At 38.8% G+C, this 26,296-nt stretch overlaps 1 protein-coding gene across 9 annotated transcripts in view; it reads left to right on the plus strand.

Moving 5' to 3' along the window:
- The window catches only part of WDPCP (WD repeat containing planar cell polarity effector), a 157,565-nt gene that overhangs the window by 3,595 nt on the left and 127,674 nt on the right, over positions 1 to 26,296 (plus strand). The window contains exon 1 of one of the 9 annotated variants that reach the window (XM_080389572.1): positions 6,752 to 9,826. The exons of the other annotated variants lie outside the window; for them this stretch is intronic. The gene's annotated coding sequence lies outside the window, so the exon portion shown is untranslated. Of the gene's footprint in view, positions 1 to 6,751; positions 9,827 to 26,296 lie in introns of those variants that run through there. 9 annotated transcript variants of the gene reach the window in all.

Genomic DNA, 26,296 nt, shown 5'->3' on the forward strand with positions numbered 1-26,296 from the left:
AATGGTATGAAAAAACTGATGTATCTAGAAATTTTGCTTATGATTCTGACTTTTTTCTTTTTTTTTTTTCTCCTGTGGCTCAAAACTTCCTTTCTTATAGAGAAACTTTACCCCCTGTGGAACTGTTTTCATTTTATGCTGTGGTTGCGTTTTTACTTAAGAGTGTCATTGAGTTTTTACGTAATTAGAAGTAATTAATTGATTATTTCAATTAATTCATTAATTCATTCATTAATTATTTCAAGTAATTCATTAATTGATTTATACAACCTTTAATAAGTTTTTAATAGGTAGATAGGATGCCATAAAACATTCTGTCTGCATGTGCCTACTGACTATGAAGAACAATTAATGATGTACAGCATGTTTGTAATATGTATTGGTAATCTTGAACTGTTCAATAGTCGAATCTTAATAAAAACTGTAACCAGAATGTTCTTTTTTGTTTCTTATTTCTAAGTAGGCTAATAGTACAAACAGCTATTGTACATTTGACAGAGGACACTGTAACAGTTAAGGCCTCTTTGCTGTCTGCACGCTGGGAGATCCAAGGTGGCTGTTCTGGTGATGGGTAGGCCTCTGGTGCCTGGAGTGTAGTTCAGGTATTGCAGGGCTCTGTCACTGTCTAGGGCGTATGGTGGCACAGTGGCTTGATAATGGCAACCCTGTTGTAGACAAAGTTGAGACCCTAAAGATCTATCAACGTCTACCATCTGTGAACCATTGATGGAGAAAAGAATTCTTCTCACAGTTCTTACAAGTATACAGGGTATAGAGAGTCCCTGTAAAAAAACCAACCAAACAAACAAAAAAACCCAACAACAAATCCCTCAACCAAAACGCACAGACACATGCACAAAAACTTTGATATAATCACAATAAGTTCAGTAAAGTTGATCTCCAAATTATTACAAAGAGAACAGAAGAATTGTGGTATATGAGAAAGTCTTAATGGATTCTCTTTTACCTTAACACAGGTCTATCTTTTTTTTCTTGGTTGAACACACACTTTGTGACAGCAGTGTGTGGATTTTCTACTTGCTAATGGCGATGTGTGGAGGAGATTGATTGTGACTTGTAACTTCTGAGTGATTTAGGTGCTTCTTCCCATGGTAGGTGAACTGAGGTGGTAGAGGCTTTGCTGCACACCCTTGGGAGATGGAGAATGGAGAGAAGGAAGAAGTGAAAGCATCCTGTTTGCAAATAGCAGCATGGCATGAGTGCAACAGAAAGTGCCTTTCTGTCTTTGCCTGTTCTGCTATGTGGGTTTCCAGGCTATAGAACCTACATGTACATCTGTGATGAAAACTGCCACTCCATCACAGATTTACGTAGTTAACTATTTGAAACACTTGCCTTAAGAGGCATCTAAAGATTATTCCCCCCACCCTCCCATGCAGACTGTATAAAGCAATTTCCTTGGGAAATGTGACTTCCCAATTAAAATGCAACAAGAAGGATGTCAGGTTAGGGATTAATGTAAAAGGAATGTCACCTTGATCACAAGAGATGGTACATTTCTTTGGTTCATTTGATTTTTGGACTGTTATGAAGTTGTTGTGTTGATGTGGTGATCTTCCAAGGCATATCCACTGAATTACTATTTCTGAATGATGGTTATAGCAGCCTGTTCTAGTATGCTCCTTTTCAGTAAAACTAGCAGCTTAATGCATTACCTGTAAGCGTATGAGTAATGAAAATCTGCTTTTTTAATGAACATCTGAAAATTATCTTGGTATTATGCAATAGCTTCTTCATTCAGTTTCCTCTTGTTCTATAAAGCAACATAAAAGTGCTGATGTGCTTTAAACCCAATCAGAAGAGGCAGGTTGGTATTCTAACGAAGAAATGACCTCTGTAACAAATCAAGTTCTACAAAATCAAGCCTTGTAGTCTTAAGTTAATTCATTACAACAATTTAAAAAATCCAGAATCCAACAAACAAAACCTAAACACCCCACCCCCACCCCCCCAAAACTAGACATAAACATTAAGCTGATGTTCTGGTAAGTTTTTTAAAATGAGGTAAGCATTTATTCAAATGGCAAAACAGCTTGTACTGAAAGTAAGTTTGCTTTTTCTCTATATGACTTTCTTTTGCACTTATTCATTACAACCTGATAATCAAGGAATAGATTTTTGTACAAGAAGTTACCAGCCATAATGATTACTTTCAATTTTTTAGACTCAGTGCAGGTGAGTTAATCTGTCTGCCTCCTTTATCCATCCTTTCTGTTTCAGAGTGACAGATGGATGCTTTTCTGTGCCAAACCTGTCGCATAATTACAAGTGCTATTCTCATTAAGGTTATTTCTATGAATTCAGGTCATGCAGTTTGCTTAAAATATTTCAGCTTGTTTTACAATATCCATTTGTATTTATTTCTGTATTTTCACAGAAATAAGTTGTTAATAGCTGCTATTATACAGAGTGATTTTTTCATTTCCCCCCCCCCCCCCCATATTGAATGGGATTTTAAAGAAAATATCACTAGAAATATCTGGGGAGGGAGAATGATATCTTATGATGTTGACTTTTTGAAGTTAATTGTTTAAAAGCCTAACTCTTTACAGAAGGAAAATACTGATAAAATTTTATCTTAATGACATTATTCATATGTGAAATGTAACTTCCAAAACTTGAATTTATCAGTAATAAGCTTAGGAGCCAAGTAAACACTTTGTTTCCTGTACGGAGGTTTTTCTGCTGATTCACAGATTCATTTTGGTATTTGACCTGCTTTTGGAAACCTTATCCAAATTGATTTTTATGAAGCAGTGGAGTCTGTGGGTGGCTTTAGTGTTGCTTATAGTGCTGTCCATATTCAGTGTTTTTACTGATCCTCGAGGAAGGAAGGAAGAAATTGCATCTATTCATTCTGCTCATGTAAACACAAGTACTCTTATTTCTGCATGTGCTTGCATTCAATCAGTTGCATACTGTAAGGCTGAACTGTCCCCATCTCTTGAAAGTGTAGGCCCATGATTCCAGATGTATGAAGTCTATTAGCCATACTAATGCTACATAACTTTCTGATGCTCCAAAACATGCATACATATATTCTTGTTGGGTTTTCAGTTGACGGTGTCAACGAGGGTTGTGTTGGAACCCATGAGAAGGATCCTTAGTCTCACACTGTAAGAAAACCAATGTTAAAAACTTCTGGGCGTGTCATAAGGCATTTAGAGTTGCCTTATCTGGCTGGGATGGTGTTGAGGAATTACTTTGTTTGAACTCATGGCAGTCATGCTGTCTGAAGCAGTGTTCCAAGACATTTTGAGGGGAATTGGCAGGCTTCCTGTAGGAGAGAGCCAAGGAGTTAGTCTGCATGTGCCCAGTATGAATGATAAGGGAACCATGGCCACAGAACAAAATTGAGAGCGTGACCATTTAGACTGTGGACATAAATGATAGAAAATAAAGTAGCTGCATCTTTGGATAAAGGAGGCCTCTCCATGAAGTAATTGAGCAAAGGGCATCATGATTATAGTCTTTTTCTAGTTTGTTTCTAGAATGATACAACTATGCCTTTTTATTAGCTTTATTTGCAGTCTACTGTTGTCTGTATTGAGTAACCATGGTAATGCACTAGCACATGTATAGTGAAAAGGGTGGATCTTAATTTGGCAAAAGCCTTTTGAACATTTTGAGTTCTATTGGAAAGGTGTTACTCTTGACTGTATAGTAGAATATATACTTTGAATGTGGGCAAAGCCATATACATTTATTTTATAACAGGTAATCCCATTTATTTGCAGTAATGGGCCAGATACTGTTTTTCAAGTTGCCCACTGTCTGACTTAGGAGAATATAAAGTATTGCTATGAAATGGTCTTTTCCTTTTATAGCTGTCTGACATACAGGGTCTAGCGTCAGTGTATTAGTCAAGGGAGCTAGAAATACACCACAGTTAAATTATGCACTTGTATCTCCAGGTGGTGCTTGAATTCATGGTTGAAGACTGTAGAAATTAATTTTGCTAAAGCAAGAAACAACAGGACATTAAGCTACTATGCCAGCTTTAGATGTACGCTTCAAAAATTTTTTGCTGCTCAGCATTATTCAGTAATCTTTAACTCAAATTGCAGGAAATATTTGAAATTCCATTCTAACAATATCCAACAGAGAATATTAAAGAAGCATTAAATTTCAAATGCCTGAGGGAAAATGTTCTCTTGCAACACTGTGGGCATTTGGATCTCACTAGTATATGCAGTATTATAGTCTAATATTATGCTTTACTTGGTCTAAAATGAAAGCCCAATTTTAATTCTATCTCCAAAAACTTGGCATACTGCAGTGAAAAATAATTTATTTGAATGTTTTTTAATACATTGCGACTAACTTTAAAGCTTCCTCATATAAAACTCCCACTATAGCTTTTTGTAATCTGACTCTTTCATTAAAACTTCAAATATACTCCCAAAGACTTATCTCAGTGCTTTCATTGCTAATTTACAAGTTATAAGGTCCCAAAGTTACCACAGGAGTTTTTCTCATTCTGTGCAATTTTTCTCTTAATGAAACAAAACTTTAGAGTATTTTTGTAAATATGTAAAACACCAAAACAGAGGAAGAATACACTTTTAAGAGACAGGTAATATGCAAATACAAAATGGTGTTTAATTATATATTTCACACAAATCTGGGCTGGTTAATTTGGCAAACTCATTAGTGAACTTAAATCAAAGGAGTGCTGGTTAAACCTTTATGGTTTTATCACCTATATATGCCATATTTGATAGCGAAGCTATTTCAGAAGGGAGTTCCCAACTTACAAGATTCTGGGGAAAGAGCAGAAGTGTATTTATAAAAGGTTTAGAAAATTTCTAGCATTAATGTATTTCTTACCATATGGTGAAGTATCTCAGTATTTGGGCAGAGCAAGGGCAAGTGGTATGTTTCTGTTGGAAAATTGCGATCTACAGTCTTCAGAGAAATAGTAGGGCTCTTTTCCATCTGTAGCTGACTTCTGTCCTGTTGCACTTTTGACTGATACAGGCAGAGTAGTGCCCAGGAAAATGTTGATATTGAGATATTTCATACCCGTTTAGAGTTTCACAGGAAGCAGGTTTTTTTAACAATAGTGGGCCAGGTGCCTGTGAAATTGGACCACTGCGACTTCCCTTCCCTCCCCCCCACCCCATCTCGTTTGTCAGGCAATGTGATTTAAAGACTTAAAAACAAATTCAAAAGAACGGTATACTCCACGTGGTTTAAGAAGTGTAATAAGTGCAGTTTAATAAATGTTTTTGTCTTTCATCATGTGGCTATCAGGACTATGAGTATGGGTGTACACATATATCATGCATATGTTAACCTATTTGTACAATGCAGCCATGTGAGGCACGAATTAGTGAAATTTCATTAACAGTATAATTAATTTAACTGCAATGCTAGGCTCAGTTCTTGCCCAGTTAATATCACTGACTTCTGTAATGAAAGCTAGTGGAATCTCACAGCCCTACTGTAAGATCTGCTGTCACTGCTGGCAGTGCCGTTGTAGTGCTGGTGGACACCAGCTTGCCTGCTGAGGGCCATCATGGGCTCCGAATTACCACAGACTTTGTCATGGGAGCTGAGGCCTACTGAAGGTTGGTAGGCTGACTGTTGTTCCATCGTACTTGGTCTCAGGCAATTGTACCCAAACTTCTGAGCAAGCAGAGTGAAGTGAGATGCTCTCTTGCAGACGCAGTTGTAATTGTATAAAGTCTGAGAGAGTATTATTTGAATGCGCCTCTCAGAAGGCAAGTGTATCCACTTCAGGGTAGTAACACCATCTTGCTGGGTAATTCTTGGACAGAAATAACCAACTCTTAAGAAGCGCACCTTTAAAGAATATTTTTGGAGAACACTTAAGTGATTTTATAAATGTTGAGCCTGTCTTCCTTGAGAAATGGAAGGTTTGTAGAATTCATTAGAAATAAATCTTGAAAGAATAAGTCTATATGGACTTAAAAATCAGTCTTACTATGTGGCTTTATTTCCAATTTTATTGACATAAAAATTTTGTGTAATTATATTCCTTTGATAATGGTTGTAATGTGACTGTTCTTTAAATAGTAGTATAAAGAAAACCAGAAGCAAATTTAAAGCTTAATTTACTATTGTATGAAGCTATTTCCACTCTGATCTGAGCTGTGTATTTAAGTAGATGCTTCCCAATCCATTGTTTTTCCAGTTTTTGTTCTGGTAACTTGACCAGATGCAATGAATGCAACGCAGTGAGTTGCAATGAGTTGCCTACTGCTTTTATCATAAAATCATAGAGTGGTTTGTGTTGTAAGGGACCTTTAAACATCACCTAGTTCCCACCCACCCACCCCTGCCACAGGCAGGGTCACCTCCCCCCAGCCCAGGCTGCTCCCAGCCCCGTCCAGCCTGGCCTTGGCCACTGCCAGGGATGGAGCACCCTCAGCTGCCCTGGGCAGCCTGGGCCAGCGCCTCACCGCCCTCACAGTAAGGAATTTCTTCCTTGTATCTAATCTAAATCTGCCTTCTTTCAGATTAGAATCATTGCCCTTTGTCCTGTCCCTGCAGACCCTCATGTAAAAAGTCTTTCTCCATCTTTCTTATAAGCTCCCTTCAAGTATTAAAAGGCTGCAATAAGGCCTCCCCAGAGCCTTCTTTTCTCCAGGCTAAAACCCCTCATCTATCCCAGCCTTTCTTGATAGGAGAGCTGTTCCATCCCTCCAGTTTTTTGGTTGGTTGGTTGGGGGGGGGGGGTTGTTGGGTTTTGGGGGGTTTTTTTGCCTCTTCTCTTGTCCACATCCATCTTGTGCTGGTGTCCCCAGAGCTGGAGGCAGTACTCCTGGTGTGGTCTCACAAGAGCGGAGTAGAGGAGGAGAGTCATCTCCCTCAGGCTGCTGGCCATCCTTCTTTTTATACAGTCCAGGATGCAATTTACTTTCTGGGCTGTGAGTGCACATTGCTGACTCACACCTGATTTTTCACTACCAATATCCTTAAGTTCTCTTCTGCATGTCTGCTCGCAATACATTCATCCTCCAGCCTGTGCTGATACTAATGGTTGTCCTGACCCAGGTGCAAGATCTTGCACTTGGCCTCAGCCTCATTGAACTTCATGAGGTTCACACTGGCTTGCTTCTCAAGCCTGTCAAGGTCCCTCTGGATGGTATCCTGTCCTTCAACTGCACTGCTCAGCTTGGTGTTAGCAGACATACTGAGGGTGCATTCAATCCTACTATGTCATTAATAAAGATACTGAGCAGTACTGGTCCCAGAATGGACACCTGAGGGATGCCACTTGTTACTTATCTCCATTTGGACATTGAGCTGCTGACTGCACTTTTTGGATGTGTGCAAAGAGCCAATCCCTTATCCGTGGAGCCCTTATCTGATGGAAGTCCATCCATCAAATCCATCTCTCCCCAAGTTAGTCAGAGATGTTGTGTGGGACCATGTCAAGGGCCTTAGAGACATCAAGGTAGATGGCATCTTTTGCTTTTCCCTTGTCCACCAACGCAGTCAATCTTATTGTAGAAGGCCACCAGATTTGCCAGGCATGATTTGCCCTTTGTGAAGCCATGTTGGTTGTCCCTGTCACCTCCTAGTCATCTGTATGCCTTTATCACTTCCAGGAGGATTTTTTCCATGATCTTAAGGGCACAAGGTGAGGTTGTCATGCAAAGCAGGAAGGTGAATAGGCACCTCCTGTGACAGCCTATATAGGTCATTACAAGTGAGGAAGCAGGTATGGGTTTTAAGTGATGGTAATTTTTAGATATTGGAAAAGTTCCATTGAAAATGTAATTAATACATTCAAAATGAAATAAAATTCTTAATGATGTAATGTCAGTGAATGAGGTGCAGCTGGTGACAATTTATGTGAAAGCTCAGGGTGCTCATTGAACACACTGCTGGCAAAGTCCCCTGTCGGTTAGGAGTGCTTTTGACTTACAGTTTCAGCTGGATGCAGAGGTCTCTTTGTGTGGAATTCAGCGTGAGGTTGGTATTGGAAAACTTGTAACACGGAGCTGTTCTTGTGTTAAAATACAAAATTCAGACAGATAAAGAAACAGTGGCATTGGTGGTGGTTTTGTTTGAGTAAATACTTAGGCAGTAAGCAGATCTTACTCAGGGGACTATTTGATTTTTAGAATAACTTGATTACTTAACATTTCATCAAAGGGCAAATTAAATATTTAGATTCCATAAAGATCTAGCTGGACAAGCTTCTCTGGCATCTGTCAGTGATGGTGGTCAACTTTATCACCCGTCTTCTTTTGCTAAGAGGTTTTTTCTTTTGTTTTCCTTTCTGGGCACAATATTTATGTGTGACATTGGGAAATCCCCTAAGTGGCTTTTTCTGTCTCTCTGCTTTGCAATTGTAGCCTCCTCCCGGGATACCAAACCCTAAATACAGAAATGTTAAAAAACAAAACAAAACAAAAAAACAAAACAGCAATATGATCTTTGTGATTGAAATCATACTCCAAAATTTGTAAATGATGAAAACTTCTTTGGAATACATGGAATTTGCAGTATTGCAAACACAGGGTCAAAGACTTCAAACAGTTATTGATGCCCAAGTTTACAACACAGAGGAGTCAAAAGGCAATTTAGGTGTTGCAGTTTTACTGTCACAGAGGACATTAGTTTGATTTTCATGGCAAAAGCTGACTGATGATATGTGCACAGCAGTAATGACAGTGGGTAATTGCTATATTTGATTTTTTAACTTTTCCTCATTTTGTAAGTTGGTTTTTTTTTTTTCATTTATTTTAAACCCTGCAAAAGCAAGAAATTTGCTAGTGGTTGGCTGATGCTGTAAAGGCGTCCTCACATGGCCATTTGCAGAATTATTGTCAAGTAATAGGTTGTTTGCACAGTACCGTTGTTACCATTGCATTGCCATTTACCTTTTTTGTAAATTGAAGTCAAATAAAAAATGAGTTGGTAGAAAAAGCAAGTCAAACCATGGAAGTATGGATAATTAGAAGATATGCCCGATGCAAAGAACAAACTTAAAAGACATGACCATACCACTTGGAATTTTTGCAATTGCCTGATTCCTGTAATTTCAGGTTTTTATTTCTGTGTGATACTAAGGTAGAGTCAAGCTTCTGTGAGAGCTCAGATCTTTTGGGAGAAGGGAATAGAGAAAACATGCACTGTTTTAATGGTTTATTGGTAACTGTTCACACTGACGTCCTCCTGTCTTTTCAGACAATGAAGTAATACATTGAAGTAATTAAAGACAATTGCTTATAATAGCAGAAAATTACTGTAATTGTTTATTTTCCAAATAACAAATGCAGATTTATGATTTCTGTGACCACATTCAAAGTTTTATACCAGAATTCACAGAGGCACCATCAATAGTTGTTCCATTATGCTTAATTCAGTGCTATGAATTTAGCTCTGTTTTATTTAAAAATCAGTCAGGACAGGTTTCATCCTTATGTTAAACAAATCCACAACATAAGCTCATTCTTGGTTTTCAAAAGCTTGATCATGTTTTGTCACACCTGTTGATTGCAAATCACATACACAACTTGAATGGTAATGAATATTTTTGGAAGGTTTTAAAAGGAAAGCTTAAATTTATCTTGCAGTGAAAGAAAAGCAAGCTTCAAAATGCTTCCCCCTTGTAGCAATTTCGTCAGGCAGCTCCAAGCCTATTGGAAAACTTGGTCACTTGTCAGCTATTTTTTTCATGTGACATTTACAGGGTGCCTATAATGAAAACTTAGAAAGCCTTTGCTGGCAGAAGCTGTTTAAAAAAAAAAAACAACATTTTAAAAAAGTATCTTTCTTTCAACAATTTGTTTGAAATACAGACTGGGTGTGATGCAGCCAAGAGGTATGTTGGATTTTTGGTAACCAGGGAAGTTGTAACAAATTGTGCAACTTTGCCTATATCATAGAGCTGCTATTCAGTTAGACTTCCTTTTTCTTTGTTAATTATTGTGGCTGAAAAGATTCATCAGAGTGTAAAGAGCAGTCATTCATATAGAGGACATTCATATCTATGTTTGTTGATCTTTGATGATTTTATCAGTTTAGAGGTCATATGCAGTGAAGCTATATATGCTGTGTTGAGAATTAATACAGATAATTCCGGTATTGTTCATATGAATTGTACCATGGCCAGTTTCTTTGTTATGTTATGTTTTTTGTTATGTTATGTTTTGTTATGTTTTTCCCCCTGGACTGTTGCAAGCTTTGTCAGTGTAAATTCTAGTTATGTACATAATATTGCCTATTTTAAAAACATTTCACTCATTACTTTAAAAATGTAAATTTTTAAGTGCCTTAAAAGTATCTGTTTAGATATAATTGCAGCTTTTTATTTAGAGCATTTTAACCACCTCCGGTTTTGCCTGTTAGCAAGGTCTTTTTTATCTTAAGAAACTAAAAGTGAAAGACAAGCAAATGGTTTGAGATTAGGTGAATAATTATGTTAACGATTGTGAAATAGAACCTGAGGAATCAAAAAATTTGTGATACAGGAGTATCAAGATGGTTTTCTAAATGTTTAAGTTTTAGATTGGTTCGGATAGGACATGCAGCACAGTGACTGAGAGAATTACAGCCTCAGGGTTTTGTTCTCTGGCTTAAGCAGAAACTGAACGTGTTTTGAGGATCTGAAATTGTTTAGTTTCCCACTTAGGCCTCGCGCGTGTCTGTGTATGCACCTCATTGCAGTCTTTTGATCTGAAGTGATAGTGCAGATTACCGTCCTCCTAAAAGGACCTGTATTTGAAGAATTAAGCAGGTTTCATTCCTGAACTTCTGCCCCTGATGAGGAAGCTGTTTCTCTGTCCTCATCTCTCAACTTTCCTGCTGGGCTTTTGATGCTGATTTTGCAGTGGGTTAGCAGAAGGTGCCATTCATGGGGCTGAGTGATTGAGTTTTGACAATAATCAACAGCACAGCTGAGAGTGGATATCGCTCAGTCCACTCCTGCTGCTTTTGAGGTTATATAAGCACAAATAGGGTCCGCTTGCAAAAGGCACGTGGACAGAGTAGATGCTCTTTCAGAAGTTTCTTGGTAGAGGAAAACAACAAAAAAAGGACTGGGGGTATATTGCATTAACATCAAGATGCACTAGAGGGCCCAGCCTGCGTATAACCATTTTCCAAGAAGAAAAATGGGTAGTAAGCTGAAGGAAGTTCTGAGAAATACAGCAAAATTAGGAGGAGAAAGAACTGTCTGAAGCCAACAGGGCTCAAAACAGGACTGAATGTGGAGAAAGGTGATAGAGTGACAAATGCATTCAACCTGAAAATGTAATCAGACAAGCATGTTCCCCTGCTGGAGAAGGGATTTAGCAACTTTGAACTCAGAATCATGTGATTTCTTCCTCCTCCTGGCTAGATTAAAAAGGGGAGTGATGTTTTTAATATCATATCATGCTTAACAAACCATTGCGTGCTGTGTCAAGTTCATTTTCACTATCAGCTCTGGCTAAAAACCATTGCTATCTGTAGTCTAGCCTGAAGGTGACAAGAGATTTGAATCATTGTAATTAGGCACTCATCATACTGCAAAAAGATACAACTATCTTGATGAATCGGTATTAAAAAAAAAAAAAAAAGCTGTGGATTTTTTTTCTTTAACTGCAGTTGGTGCTTGGGAATGTGAGAGCAGAAATGAGCTCAGCAAGAACTGAGGCGGTTTCCTCAGTATGACAACTATTGTCCTGTTCTCTGTGCAGAAAAAGTTAAGAGGTTTTTGCCCCTCCAAGTCCTGTTGACACCTTCAAGCGTTCTTGGGCCTCTCCCAGGTTTTGCTTGACAAACGTTTTCATATGTCCCGCTTCTTTCTTTCTGATTTTGAGAAACATATAAGAATTCACTTTTCCAAACTTAAGTAAGAGCTATGAAATGAGTTATTGTTTGTCTTTTAGAATTATAGCTCCAGGGCACACTTTTGTTATGAAGCATAAGTGGCGAAAAAGCGGATCTGCCCAGCAGAGTCAGGATTTGTGGTTGGGTACGGCAGAAGATGGGGTATGAGGACCTTTATCCCTCTGGGGAAAGGCGTTTCCATACACACCAAAATGTCATTTTTGTGACCCCTATTACAACTGCCTTGTATTAATAATTAGGTTTTGTTCTCATTTTCTCCTAAATTTTAGAAAAAGTGCAGAAAACATTCCTGAAATACGTATGGCTTTCACCACCTAGAGGTGCATGGCAATTTTTACTTTTTCTTTCTGGGAACAATGAGTTGCCCTTCATTCTTTTTCTCTGAAGATACATTACTTTATCTTATCACTCATCCACACATCTTTCCTCAGAGCTTGGATAACATTCCTTTTGATTATTAAGATGTTAAATTGTTTGAAAATGAATCAGGGAATGGCATTTATTACCCAGTAGCATGCTTACTGTGCAGTGGAGTTGTGTCATAACCACAAAATGTTTGAATTCAGGGTCCTAATGCCAATTTATAAGTGCTCTAGTTTTCAAAAATCAAATGAGAACATGGATTTACATACTTATTTTCAGCAGTGGTAGTTAACATGATAATATGCTTTGAGGGGTGCGTGGGGCAGTAAGTGACCCTACATGACTACCTTATGAACTACAGATCTTTCAGAGTTTTGAAGAATCAGTGTTTTTAATTAATATGTTGTGTAGTTTTATGGAAAAAAAAATCTGGTTAGCTTTAATATTAACTAGAAATTAAGCAGATTTGGAATGTTCTGAAAATAGATTTCAAGCAAGTTTGTATAAAAATTTACTTTTCAGAGTGAGCAAATACTAGTTCTGTTGGTCATGAAAGCTTTTTCTTTGTCTCTATTGAGATTAGGGTTTACATCATTTAATCTGCAGTACTAAAATATTAGAATGAGCTTGGGTTTGCAGCCTTAGATATTGAACAAGAAATGTAGCTGAGAGCTGTCCTGTCTTCAAATTATGAAGTAGAGGTAGAATTAACACTTAGCTCATACTAGCAGCCATAATTTCCAGATAGGCAACAGATGCATTTATATTCAGGACACAGTTATTCCCCTTCTCCCCCCTCCCCCCCCCCCCCCCCTTTTTTTTTTCTTAATCACCTGACTCCGCTTTAAAATCTGCTGAGTAAGGGAACATAATTTTTCTTTGATTACCTGAAGGGACAACAGATCACACAGTCATCCTTTCAGTTCCTGCATTCATTTTTGGAGTTTGTTGGCTGATTTAATGCATAAAGTAGAGGTCTTAAGAGTTCCAAATGTGTATGTGTTTTGTGAAAATATAAGGGTATCTAAATTAGTGTTCCCTTCTTCAGACTCCTTAAGGAAAGGCCGTGACCTGAGGTCAAGGATTTTTTTCAGTTTGGCCTTCGATACCAATCATTAAATACACACTTAGCGACCATCACTCTGGAGCAGCCACAGTGTGCTGCTTTGTGCTTGGCTGGCATGAGAGTTGCATGTCGTGGCAGAGGAGGGGAAAGAAAAGGGAACTGAAGGGCATGGCTACAAAGAAGTGAACGAGCTGAATGTAGTGTAGAAGGAGTTTGGGAAACTTGAGGGAAAAGCGAAGAACCTAACACAGAGGTTTGGGAATATGAGGATGACATAGTAATGTTGGGCTTGTAGATCACCAATCCATAGAAGATCAGACAAGTTACAGTGCTGTTCACCATATGTCCTTTGTATTACAACCTGTATATGTAGTGGCATACAAGCACATTGAAAATAAAATTTTAAGTACTGTGTAATTCCTATTGCCATTTTGGTTTTAGTTTGTTCACTACATCACAGGCAATGTTTCCTGTGTTTTCTGCTGACAGAAAAATGCTTCCTTGTTCTTACATGTTGATATATTGCTTCGTTTAAGGGAGAATGTTGGTGTTGCCTTTAGCACAAATGATGTCTGCATTTGCATTTCTGGAACAGTTTCATAGTTTCCCATTTGCTTTTATCTCCTCCACAGAATGAGCATCTGGTTTTTAGTTTATCTTTTCTGAAGATCAGCATAGATTGTTGATTACAGACTGCAATAAATTAACTTGTCGACTTTTGCCACATTTCATGTTTATATTATATATCTGAACAATGTTGAAGATTTATAGAAGACTTTAAAAATTAATCCGAGATGTAAATGTTTGAGAACAAAAGCTTTTTTTTCTTAACTGGCTTTTATTTCTAAAAGCCTGCTATGTAAAATTGCATGTCTCTTTCTAAAAGAAGCTTTTTAATTTTAATTGTTGAAGGGTTTTTCTAGTGATTTATTAGACACCTGACTTTGTGCAAAACTGAAAGTATATGATCATAAAAATAGAAACTGTCATCTTCACTTGCCTAAACCAGAAGAACAGGGAATTTGAAAATACAGAGTTTAAGGTAAAAAATACAGGTTTTGTCATGCTGTGTTTGCGTTTATAGGCATTTATTTTCAAATCAGTCTTGAAAAATAGACTTGGAAAACTTCTCTGTAGTCACAATCTAATTCTTCATTAATTTGTTACCTGAAATTACTGAATAGGTGGGAGAAATTTGTAAATCATACTTTTTCAGTAGAATCAGCTGAATGACTCTTCTACTTGTGGGCAGCATGCTGTTTTGTTTTCCAGTTGCAATATATAGACACAGTTTAGTTCTTACCTCTCTATTCTATTTCAGTATTCCAACCACAACCAACACTTTGAACACTTCGGTGTTTTGAGACGGCAGTATTATCCAAACTAAACATTTTACGTAAGCATACCCTCAAGTTTGCCTCTTAACATAGTACTTGGTGTGTTCTTGTGAGCTTAAAGTGTAGGAGCCAGAAAGCAATGGAAGTACGCCAAGTGTTTGCACAAGAAGAAAATAACCTTTTTCCATTCTCTGTGAAATTCCTCCTTCAGTGTTACCCAGACAGTGCTGGCCTACTCAGATGGTATCTACTATTTCTTTCTGTTCTGGACGGCCATGAAGTATATAACAAATACAGGAAACTTCTTTGTTTCTTTGGGCTTGCCAGAAAGTTTTGACCATGGCGTGTATGTATTTCTTGTGGCTGTTGCAGTCGTTCAGGTAGACTGTGGATCACAGAGGGTGTCACATCTCCAAACAATAAATCTGTCATCACATTTACATTTGTGTTGGGATGTGTGTGATCTACAATATGCAAAACAGTCGCTCAGGTGTCTGAGCAATCAAGAACATATCATTCCTCTATAAAAACATGTAAGCATCACATTCGTTTTTTGCCAGTGTGATGGTTACATTAGTCACACATCAAATCTCTTGTCACTTCTGTGGACTGTTGGATGATGCAACGTGCCGTGCCGCTCAGTGCCGTGGAGCGCCATCTTTGGGCTTTTCCGAGCTGTTTTCTTAGGCTTTGTGTGAGGGGAAATCGGTCCAACCACCACCCTGAAATTTATGTAAGGCAGTCTGTTCCAGTAGTTGACTTGCTACTTTGTGGTATGGAATAGTGGGAAAAGCCCCTGAATTACTCTTTAAGGGCTGATAAAAACAGCTGCATTAAACTGCATGCAAGCAAATGTCTATCTTAAATAAAAGACCAAATTTACAAGAAGAAATACTTAGTGGCTTCCCCTGACAGAGAGGTTTGTGGAGGTACCTTAGGATAGACGCACTGATTTTTGTCTGCAGTTTTTCTGCGAGTTATGTAAGTGAAAGTTAAGGTACTGTACAAAGTGTGAGGGAATGAGAATGCATGAACACACTGCTGCGCAGCTGAGCATTGTGTACATTGTTGTATTGAATTCCTCGGTTTAGAACAACAGAGCCTAGGGAGGGGTGTTTCTGTCCTAACCGCTCTGACCCCTTGTCAAAACCAGCAGGGCAGAGAGATCGACTGACCTCTTGTCTGTGAATGTGTCTGTTGTTTTGAAGGGGCCACTGTGACATTTCTTAACGTGGCAGGTTTTCTGATGTCCAGGATCACGAGGTTTCTGTGAGCATGCAGCAGTTTGTAGTTAGCATCTGAACCACCTTCCTTGCAGAGCCTTCTCTGGGGTCAGGTACATCCTGTGTAAGTGTAAGGCCGCAGGTGATTTTCTGCCCTGCCGTGGAAGGTGGCGAGGTGGCACTGGGCAGCCTTTGCATGGTTTTAGCTCTGTGGTGCTGGTGTTTGGAGCTGGAGGGATGGATGGAGGAGTCCCTGAGCCGGACTTGGCACGCCAGGCTGCCTTGTGTTGCCTGTGCTGATGCACTGATTGTGTTGTCAGCCCTTGGTGTAACCGGAGTCAGGTGCCCCATGTGCTTTCATGGGCACACTGGTGTATCTTCAGTTTACAGTGCTAGAGGCACTCCATATTTTAGAAGACTATTTTAGAAGTATTAATATTTAGCACAGTAAGGCTTTGTCTAAAATTAATCAGATTGTATGCCATAAGGTGCTCGTCAGTATTCTACATCCTGACAACAATGGAGCAAATAAATTCTGTTTATTTTTGAAACAGACCTTTAGATTAAAATAAACAGAAGCATTAGTTAATACCTCATGGCAATGTGGAAACAAACTGCGTAAGTCTTTTCTCTAAGTCTAGCTAGGTAATTTATCTTCTACTTAATTATAAGATATGGATGCCAAATGTTTCCACAAGTTTTTTGGAATGAACTCTTGGATCCCACAAGAAGAGAACTAGATGAAGTACTTTTAGCAGACAAATTTTGTTTCTCATAAGGAATAAACCATTTTCAGTTAAGCTACCTGTTTCCCCTTTTGTCAAATGTCTTGGGCTGAGGTCTCAGAGAAAAATCCAAGGAAATTTTTTCAAGGGTTCAAAGGAGCGTTAAGTTATTAAAAAAAACAACAACAATAAAACAATCAGTGGGCATTAATTCGTATTTCCTTTTTTTCCCCCTATGTCAGTTTGTTACATGTTTGATTTCATTTATGCCCTTTCAGATTTTAATAGATTCCAAGGTAATTTTTCTGCTTGACTTCTGTTAAGTGGTAAAAGACCCTGAAATCCTATAAGAAATCAGACAAAGGCTTTTCAGTGTGTGACTTTATAAGAAGTTCCTGAGAGGAAAGCTAGGGTCCCTTTTCCTGTTCTTCCCCTGCCCCTAAATAGGACCTACCTTTTGGCCCTGGGCAGGTTTTTCCCTGTTCCTTTACAATATAAACTTGGTTACATGTCTCTGAATGCAATTTTAAGGGAACCCTAGGTAAGGCCTGAAAAAGGAAGAGGTTTATTGCTCCCTAAGAATGAATTCGGAAGTTTGCCTGTTTTCTCAAGGTAATTTTTGTCTTTTAAAAGCATCAAGTAATTTTTAATTTGTGTAGTTTTTCCATTTCTCCTGGAATGTTCACCCCTAAGTATCTACTAAATTTCCTTGCCTGTTGAAATTTAAAGAGCTCTGCTAATTGTGTTTCCTTTGTCGGTGGTGTTTCTGATGGCTGCTTTTGTCTTAGAAATTGTCTTGAATTCGGGCACTTTTTTGGAGAGCTCAACTACTACTTTTTTTTCTATGGATGGAATTGACAGCCTCAGGTTCTCTACTGTAATTGTTTCATAAATTGTCCTATAAGCTCGAGGGTTTTTGTGTGTTTTGGTGAGGTTGGATGGTGTGTTAGTACCTCTTCTGCGTGTTCTTTGGGTTTGATATGTTATAAACTAGCAAAGATCTGAGTTTAGGGCAGTGGTGTTAACAATGCAAGCTAAGAATTCAGCCTGTCTGGTTTTGGAACTGTGGCTTTCAAGATTTTTTTAAGTGTTTGTAAGGGTTTCTTTAAGTGTTTGAGAGTGTTTAAAAAAAAAAAAAAAAAGGCACCTATTACCTTGTAATGGTCATTGTGGTGATCTCCACATCCTTGCTTGCACTCAACCTGAGTTACCACATGCATGGCTCTGGAAGATTGGGAATAACGAGTAAAATCCCAATGACAGCTGCTATGGAAGCACACAAGTGCATGAAAACATTGTAATGCATTTAAGAATTATTTTTTTTTCAGTCTATAGAAACTGTCACAATCTGCATAAGTAGAAGTAAGAAAGAATTTTCTTTAAGTGGTGGTGGGTTTTATTTTAAATGGCATGTGGTAACTCAGGTTGAGCACAAAGAGGGGCCTGGAGGAGAAAATTAGTCCTTTACAGTGTAATGGATATTTTTTCTGTTTTCCAACATATAAATTCTAAATATTCTTGTCTTGTTAGGATTACCTTCATAGGTAACTGTGCTGTTCCTGGTTGCTTTTTTCCAGTGCAGTTCTCTTGCACCTCTATAGCGTCATGTGGCTCCTCTGTCACTCTTGTGAAGAAATGACCATAACAGGTTTTAGCAAAGTTTATAAAGTTGGTAAGGGTAGACTTCACTGTTCTCAAGGTAAGGGCCACCATTTATTGCAAATCCATCATTTAGAACAGCCTGTTCAGAACATCGCTTACTAAATGCAATCCTAATTCTTTGTCTTCAAAATTATAAACTGTCTATCGCAGTCTTTGTTCTCCTGATGTTGCCACATAAGAAGCCTTTCCAAACAGTGCTGTGCCTTTTCCACTAAAGTGGATTTTTGATGGGCTTTTCCCCTTCTGTCTGCTGGTCTTCACAATATTTTCTCCCTGTTCTACACGTGATTAGTAAGAAAATGGAAGAGTTGTGCCTTACGGAGTGAGTCAGGTTGAACTGGCTGGAAGTGTAAGAAGAGACATTTGGATTTACAATGTGTGTTTACTTGGCTTGAGACAACATCCTGGAAGTTTCCCTGTAACAGCATGATTGCTGGCGTAGTTACCAAATTTGCTTAAAAAAACAGTAATAGAACTTCCTTATGCAGTTCCTTTCACTTAAGGTAAGTTTCAAAGATACCTGTATTCTTGGTTTTGTGCTGGTGGCAACAGTGTTAATGTCATTAATATCACTGGCTGCTGAATATTGATTGTATGGGAATAAATTTTAAAGTTGTCTGTGTTGCAAAAAAAATCTATTTAGATTGCATAAAAGTCGGTCTTTCTTTTTATTGTAACCTGAAGACAGAAAAAAAATTGAGAAAGCTTTGAAAGATGTTGCTGATGCAGGGCCAGTTAAATCAGTTTGTGATTAGATGAAGTGTCACAAATTTATTAATGGGACCATTAAGAAGAGTATTGTTACAATAATATTGAATTTAATCTTTTATCTCTTTGTTCTCATTGGGCAACTAATTATCTTAGTAGATTTGAAAATGGGAATTTCACCTCAACTTTGTTTTATATAAATATATAAGTATGCATGTATTTACAGGCAAGAGAATAGGTACTGCCTGGTCTCCATATAAAATTCCTGGTTTATGAGAGATATATCAAGAGCTGAGTAGTATGAACGGATGCTTTGAGGCTTAAACTGAAACCAAGCAAAAATGTGCAGCCTGCCTCTTTTGCCTATAATAGGGTCAACATTGGGATCCATGATCCCTTTGATCTTTACATAAAACAGATGAAAATGCATAAATTGCTTCTAATCAGAGATGAATTAAAGGAAAATAGCCTCCCGGAGGACAAAGCACCCCAGGCACCCATCAACAGCCTTACCAAATGACAGACCTGGAGGAGACTTCAAAGCTGCAAACACAACTGCCAGTGAAATCCACCAAGAATCTAGATGCCATTTAAAAAAAATAATAATTTTCACAGTTTACAAGTGCCCAGAACTCTCTCTTTAAGAAAAAGTGACAGAAAGGCACTACATGGGCTTGCTGTTTAAGCTGCTAAATATTCTTTTTCTTTTAAAGAGTTGATAAAGGCATTCGTTTAATTTAGTCCAAAAATGTGTTCAGACATGACAAACATTGGTAATTTTTGTGTCGGGTAGGGTTTACTCAATTTGAGTGGCATATTGTTTTGAAGCTGAAGTATATGTTTTTAGTGGATGCAGATCAGACATTTATTGTAATTGCTTCCTTGGTAATCATCCATATTTGTCACTGTGAACACAAGCACAGTTCAAATTCCTCAAACTGCAGGAGGAGGAGGAAATGTAATGAAATATCAGGCTTCATTTTGGAGGTGAGGGAAGATTTAAGGCAGTAATTTTATTGTGAGAAGTTTTCTCTTTGTGGAGAAAAGAGTAATTTTATCTGGAGTTAAATCAGAATTCAGATCCTCTTCTAGCTCAGGTAACTCATTTAAATACTGTTTAGATATTAATATCAGTAATGTTAAATATAAAAAATAGCCTTGAATAAAAGGTCTTAATTGCTGCGTTGTTTCAAGAGAGAGGTAACCTAAACATAACATTTTGCTTTTTTTTTTTAGCATTCTGTTTATGAGAGGATACCAAAACTGCATTTAGTGTTTTTAAGGATAGAGAATAAACAAAATTTTGAGTATTAAAATACCTCTTTTAATAAAGACTGATGCAGTCCCTTCAAAATAAATACTAATTAGGAAAGATTTTTCCTGCTGCCACTTGTACACAACACCTAAGCAAAGTATACAGCATAACATTTATATTCAAGCCCACGTAAATTTGAGAGTCACTTAGACACATATAAAGAAAAAATGGCATTTCCAAATATGTAACTGCATATGAAATTGTTCAGTGGACTGAATGATCTGCTGTAGGTGAGGTCAGAAAGGTTGCCTAATTCTTTGTTGTAAGAACTTACTTTCGGTTGCTTATGACTTTAATTGCTGTGACTGAAGTATGTGTTATGTGTTTGGCTAGGGCAATTGGTTTCTGGAAGAAGAAAGCAGAAAGATTTTGCCAGTCTGTCTAAGGATGAAGTTAGGAAAAAGTGCTGAGGGTTTTCCTTCTCTTGAATTTTTTTAAGTTTTTTCCCCCCATCCCAAAGTCACTGCTTTCTCTCTTCTTGGAAGCAGATATTTTAGATAAGGTTTTGAAAAATTGGAGTTTGCTTACATCTTGTGAGACCTTCAAGTTCAACAGTTAGCTTTCTAAAGCTTGCATCTTCACTGAATGCACTTGTCTCACTTTTGGGCCACTGGTCAGACTGCACGTGAGCCTTTCTCACAGGGCGAGAATGAGCAGAGATTGACTCCTGGGACAGGGGCCGCAGCTGGACTTTCTTCAGAAAGACTGATCCTGACTGATCCTATCAATATCTGGACTGACATGGCATAAGGCTATAAGGCAGAGTGGGAAGTCTGCCTTGTTCTGTCAGGTGGGATGAGAGCTATACAGAGAAGAAAGTGAAGTCTGAAAATGAAGAAAAGAAAAATCAAATGTCTTGAATAAAACTTGACGGCTTGTAATAGTGCAGAGCAACATCCTGCCTGATTATGGACTATTTCCTACCATGAAAAAAAGAGGTCTTTGCCACAGCTTACACAGAGAATCATCACCATTCCCTTAGCTTTTGCTCTGATACTGTTTTTCTGCCTAACAGGAAAACCTCCTGTAATGCTGAGTCACACTTCATTAACTGATCAGTATATAAAGCCTAAAAGCCAGTCAGTCACTCTTCTCTTTTGTGGAGTACCTGGACAATTGTTGCAGATAACATGCTTCAGCACCACTGATCCGTTCTCCTTTATCTTAAACTTTTTATCACTGTGGATCCTTTTCTTTGCATTAGGCTGGGCCTTGTGTTGGGAATTCCATGTGTCTCACACCTTTGGCGAGGAGAAATCCTAGTTCACTGTGAGTGAAAGTGAGTGGTGGAATACAGCTGTAATGTCTTCCTTCTATGTGATACCAAGTAGCACAGGTACAAATTGATACTGCTAGGCAGCACAGCAGCTTAGCAGGTTGGTTTGGTGTTTTGATTTTTTTTTAAGAAGGAGCTCATTTTCTCCTATCCCCTTTCTAGATGCAGGGAAACTTTGGCTATTTACTTCATATTTACTATGTAAATCTACTTGGAAAGGAAAGATGATGTATGACCATCTGCATTAAGCATTCAGCATGATGGACTCGTCAAACTCTTGGCTCCCATTAAGTGGGAATATGCATTAACCAACCAGACCTAGTGCCAAGCACTGCCACTTCTAAACTGGGGCTCACAGGAGTATGATGCCTCAGGGATCTGATTCACAATCCAGGACAGTTTACCTTGGGATGGTTGTTCTAGTTATTGCACTGCCTCTGCTTGGGGAACAATTCAGTTGTTTTATGTCGCAGCTCCACAGATTACAGGTTGGCAAATAAAGGAAAACTGAAATTGGTTCTAGTGTACCGTTGGCACTGAGCTGTACCTTGCATCAGTTTAGAACTGTGAAATACTCATTTCACAAGTAGCTGAGCCACCCTGCAACAGAGTGAGAACCCCTTCGGCCCCAAGAAGGCAACAATTAGGTGGACAGCTGGAATGAGAGCTATTGCATCTGTCCTGTGATAATCTGCCCTGCTCAGGAACTGGCGCACTGAACTAGAGCAATTATATTTTGTCTTTTCCCTCAGCCTTTCAGTGTCTGCAGTGTAAAGAATGAACAATTTAATATCATTGAGTACTGCAATACTTAGCTGTCCAGAGATGCCCTGTTCACGTTCTAGATACACTCTCCAGCAACAAAGATATTTTTAAAGGGATTTATTTACAGGATTCCTCTACCTGCATGGAAATTGAGAGGTTTGCAATTGGGATTTTTCTGCTTATGAAGGACCCAAAGAAGGACTTACAGTTCTCAAACTTTTAAACTTCTTCAGATGTAGTTAGATTGTTTGTGTTGAACAGGAGTCATAGCTCAGACATGTGCATGCAAATGCAATTGCATTTTGCATGCAATCAATGACAGTTCTCTCCAGTTATGATAATTTGATCAGGAATATGTATTCAGTGGTTCTACTTCATATTTACTTCAGGATTTGGGTAGTGGCAGTTTCACAGGAAAGGCCTTCATCTTAGCAAGGATTTCTGAGCGATCTCTGCTGTGCTTCCAAGTTTTATTCTACAAGCCCAGTCTTGAACAGCTTTTAGTGTATCTGCTTGTCAAAATACCATTATTATTTTTCTTCATCATCACCTTTGTCAGGATTTTGTCATCTTTATGGCCTTTCAGTCCACAGAGATGGAGTTATCATAGAATGGTCTGGGTTTGAAGGGACCCCAAAGATCACCCGGTTCCAGCCCAGGCTGCTCCCAGCCCCGTCCAGCCTGGCCTTGGCCACTGCCAGGGATGGGACACCCTCAGCTGCCATGGGCAGCCTGGGCCAGTGCCTCACCGCCCTCACAGTATTTTAATCTGACGCAGTATACCTCATTTTTCTAGCCTGTGACCAAACAGTGCAGTGAATTTAAATTTTCAGATTACCTATAATCCCATTTTATTCAGGAAGGACAAAAAATGTTTGTCACAGTCTTCAGTTTGTTTACTCCTTTTCCTTCATCCGTCAAACTGATAACCTTCATTGCTCTGTCTCCAGCTTCCTTTTCTTCAGAAAGAAAAAAAGAGGAGAAAAAGCTTTTTTTTACCTGCCTGTCAGTGCAAGATACCTGGGGCTTGCTGTTGTGCTGCTGCCTTGCCCTCTCAGAGGAGCTAGCATACAGAAGGTTGTTTCCCCTCCTGCTATGTGGAGAACAGAGAATGGGCAGAACACAAGAATAAAGTCTGCAAGCATGGCTCAGTTTGTGAGGAACATTTCACTGTGAGATGCCTCTAGTTGCTCCAGCCTCTGCTGCTTATAAAAACAAGTTGAATCATCCCAGATTATAGCCTGGCATTAATGTAAACTGTGTCTGGTTTTGGTTTCTCTTAATGCACCAGGCTTGTGGTTGTTCAGAAGCTCTTACTGCAACACCTGTGGTATCGCAGTCCGGGGGGTGAACAGTGGGGGAAAAGAATGAGAACAGATGTCTCGGGGTAAACTGCATCTGCCCAGTCGAGGCTTTTAGGCAGTCACTAGGAGCTAGGCTTGGCAATGCCCCCCACTCAACTGCTGCTGCCCCGCTGGGGAGAAGCGGGAGGACTGTTCCAGTCGCCCTCTGAGTTAACCTCTCCTCATGGAGCTGTTGTATCCAGCTGTCTCCAGATGAAAACACCTTGCAGGTATCGGTGGTTCACATTATATCTCTCCTGAGAATGTGATTTTAAGAGGCATCTTCTTGGCAGCCCTGCCAGCTGACACAGCTCTTGTTTTGTTCTTGCATCACTACCATAATTGTGCTGGTAAACTACTTTTAAGTTTGCCTGATGTACTGGTTCAGAGACTTGAACTGGTTTTAAATTGAACTTTTCTCTTTTGGCATTACAAATAGTTGTACTAGCACAACTGAAGGAAGGTCAACAGCTCTGGCTTTTTCTATAGAGGGTCCATTCTCATGACCCTCTGTGCTGGGGATCTGGGTGTTGCAGCACGGTTGCTGATGATCAGGTTTGTGCTATCTCATAGTGACCAAGGTAATGTTATTCTTAAGGTTGAGAAGGTTTTACAGTCTAAAGACCAAGCTGGGGTACAGGGTAATGCAACTAATTGAACTGGTTTTATGTTCTGGAATTTTGTGATTCCTGTAATGAAGCCCATTACTACCCAGCATCATTTTTTAATACTAGCAATGACCTTGTGCTCTCCTGCATATGAAATACACCCCTGATTTCCCCCTTTCCATGCCTCCCTTAACCCACTGACTTGAATTCCTGGAGCTCCCTTGAAGGTGTAATGCTAAAAAACTTTAGCAAAAGGTTTTTAAAGAACGTGTGCAAAAAACCTGCACAAGAATGTTCTAGAAAACTGGTGTTTTCATGATACTGGTGACTCAAGGGAATGTGGGACCACTGAGAGGCCTCAAATACTATGCAGTGGAATCCTTCGTAAATACCTGAGAAAAATGTAGGTATTTTTTGATAAAATTTTCTGTTACAGATTTTGTCTCATATATGTGTGTGTGTATATATATATTTGAGTATAGCCAGCAACTTAAAAGATCTATTTTTTGAAAATAAATGACACAAATGCTTACAGGAGATGAAGACATTAGTAGCTGGAGGAGTAGGAGAGAAGGACTGCATCCAAAGCAAGGGCTAGATTTGTGAGGAGGAGCATGTGAGATGGAGGAGAAATAGTAACCATTGAGACTGGGAAAAGCAGGTGAGATTAATGGGATGGGAAGTCTTACGAGGAGCAGCTGAGGGAACTGGGGTTGTGGAATCACCATCCCTGGAAGTATTTAAAATACGCATAGATGCAGGGCTTAGGGACATGGCTTAGTGGTGGACTTGGAAGTCCTGGGTTAACAGTTGGACTTGAGCTTAAAGGTCTTTTCCAGCCTAAACGATTCAATGATTCTCTAATTTCTGCAGTGCAAGTCATTCAGTATTACAAGAAGGGCAGAGAATTTCTGTTGTTGAAGGTGAGATGTTGAAGGGGTCCTTTCTCATATGGCTCAGGTTGCTTTAACCACCATAGAATTAAGCTAGGGTTCAGGGACAGAGACCATACCTGTGCTTTCTTTCACTAGCATTTCAGGATGTACCTGTCTAAGTACTGTCTTGGGAGCTGTGCTTGGGATCAGCTGTGCCTGTAATGGAGAGAAGGTGGCTCGGAAACTCTGGTTGGGGTCCTTGTTCTGCCTTCAGCTTCTGAGGCAAGAGAATTGGGAAGGTTATTCTGGGTCCCTGTATGTAGTGTGCATTGAACTAAGCCTGTATGGGAACAATAGGGTGTTTTTATTTGAAATGCAGGGGTTAGGTACTGCCTAATCAGCACTGAGAACTGGGAGACTGGAGCATCCTAAGTAGGAGTGGAACTTCTGTGGACCTTATTTGCTAAAACTGATTTATTTTATTCTACTGAGCATTTGTGAACAATGTGGTTTTCCCCACCAAAGGCCAGATTTTGGTTTTTTTAAGGTCTAGCCTAGGTATAGTAGGGGGTAGGTTTCAGAGATAAAGATCTACCCTGCAAAATTTAAAATTGTTTTAAAGAAAAAATTAATAAAGTTATAAGCAACTGAACCATTTCTGCTGCAAAGTTACTTCACTTTCCACTTCCAGAAAAGAAAAGTCAACCTACTGAGGATTTATTTGAATTTCAGCTCACACAGGTGAAGTTTTGCAAAGTTATTCACAACTTTTAAGTACACTTGCAAAAATAGTAAGATGGTTTGATGCTTCTAATGGCAAGGCTGCCAGCCTGCCTGTAACAATAAAGGACAAGCTTGAGCACTGGATGACGCATTTTTCTAATATGATAATGCCTGCCTTTAATCTTTTAAGTAAACATTTTTTCAAGACTTACATTTTTACAGGAAATGTACTTTCTTGGATAATGGTTTAAAATACATATATGTGTAGCTTGATTTCCACTTAACCAACTAGTTAAATCCTGCTTTAGAGACAATTTTACTGACTTTGATCATAAAACAGGTCATCCATTGGGACCTAAACGTTTCTTTTAAATGAAAACTGGTAACTAAATGAAGAATATGCTCGCAGAGGTGGTGTTGTTGGTAATTTTGGTTATGTGAGACACAAATGCAAGCTGGCAGAGAATGA

This window comes from Falco punctatus, assembly GCF_963210335.1.
Source record: "Falco punctatus genome assembly, chromosome: 5".
Classification (NCBI taxonomy): Eukaryota; Metazoa; Chordata; class Aves; order Falconiformes; family Falconidae; genus Falco; species Falco punctatus.